This window comes from Helianthus annuus, chromosome 2, assembly GCF_002127325.2.
Source record: "Helianthus annuus cultivar XRQ/B chromosome 2, HanXRQr2.0-SUNRISE, whole genome shotgun sequence".
NCBI classification, from domain to species: Eukaryota; Viridiplantae; Streptophyta; class Magnoliopsida; order Asterales; family Asteraceae; genus Helianthus; species Helianthus annuus.
Window position 1 is genome coordinate 77,074,393 of NC_035434.2, and position 1,656 is coordinate 77,076,048.

At 33.8% G+C, this 1,656-nt stretch overlaps 1 long non-coding RNA gene across 1 annotated transcript; it reads right to left on the reverse strand.

The window, feature by feature from the left end:
* Nucleotides 1-254: 254 nt before the first annotated feature.
* On the reverse strand, nucleotides 255-900 carry LOC118489135. The gene is made up of 2 exons (XR_004886334.1): nucleotides 757-900; nucleotides 255-650 (listed from the first exon to the last, which is right to left on the reverse strand). It is a non-coding gene; the product is annotated as an uncharacterized LOC118489135 (long non-coding RNA).
* Between the last annotated feature and the right edge of the window lie 756 nt (nucleotides 901-1,656).

Sequence of the window (1,656 nt, forward strand, 5' to 3'; positions counted from 1 at the left end):
AATTAGTGATACAGTGGATACAAATTCAACCTTGTTTTACATTTTAAAATTCATATTTTTGACTGAATAATGAAGTTCAAAGTTCAAACATGCTTTATTTCTTTCCATATGCGACATATGTTATTTTTTCAACTGCTCATTTCTATTTTTTCTCATGTTCGTGTTACCGTTTTTAATTTACTAATCTATTACAATATCACACGAATAAAAAAATAAATATACAGCTAACATTTAGTAGTACAGCTTTGCAAAACTTCTCTCAAAAAATAGAAATGCTTAATGAAGTCCCAAAAGAGCATCTTTTAAACTATGTATTTAACCATTATCAAATTTCTCTCAAAAAATTTAGTAATACAGCTTGTCAAAACTTCTTTCAAAAGATAGAAATGCTTAATGGCACTGTATTTCTAAAAGCTGCCATGTTTCTCCTGCCATAGGTAGAACAGGATGATCATACATTCCATTCCATCAAAGTACAATTTCATGAACCCGTATACTCATCATTCCGGGCCACCCAACATCAGCTTCTCGTTTCACAAAAATCAGGTTTTGAACCGGGAAAAGTGGGATTTGAATCTGGTGTGGTTGTACACCCACGCAAAGCTGCTAATTCAACCAGGTTTTTTCGTTTGTTATTTGAAAACCCCATCCTTAATATGGCAAAATACAAAAAAAAAAAAGAAAGAAAAAAAGTTAGCATTAAAGGTGGCAGATATTTTAAAGCACAGAAATATGTAAACGTTTGATAAAGCATACCTTAAAACAGGGCAACCGTTAAAACTTACACAGCGAGAAAAAAAATTCTCTTAGAAACGGCCGCTCAAGATTATGTATAAAACCTATACATGCATTAATAATCGAATGCATTACCACTTTACAATGTAATCACCGATGAATAATGTAGTTTTAAATATTCAGTCAGTCTCTCTCTCTCTCTCTCTCTCTCACTGAATATGCATATATTAGTTGAAAGAATATTTGAAATGTACACCCAATAAGTCTCTTTCCCATTCTCTTGTTGACTTGTGACCATAAGTTCCAAACCAATTTGTTCATACTAAAGAGGACGAACTAGTACAAGAAAAGAATCTGTGTCTATATCTCTATTTACACTTTAGTCCACATTTACATTTTATTAACTATTTGGTCCTTCAACTTCTTTCCCTAAAACTATTTCTGGTAATAAGGCTATGAGGTGTGGGGGTCATAGATTAGAACATTATTTCCACATAGGATCATTAATTAAATGGTACATCATCCCTCTCCTTGATTGATGGTGGTTCCCATGGATTAAACCACGATTACCACGACCCTCCCATTTGATAATTTTAAGGCAAAAATAAATTAAAAAATAAAGGGGATAGTGGTTTGGGTCAAGACCACACTCTTAGAGTAGTGGTTTTGAATGGTGGATTAAAGATAAATGACATGGTGCTTATGTGAAGGGTCATGGTGGTCATGAGGATCATGACCATAAAACTACCATTCTCAATTACCAAACATGTTAGAAAGACATGTCCTAGTACCTACACAAATTCCCGACTTAAGCAAAGCTAAGAGAAATTTAAGAGAAAAGTTGACTAGTATAAATCTTTGAGTTTAAGTTCAGACAGGGTCGCAGCATAGTGTGTGGGGGAGGGGGAGTGTACGTTATGT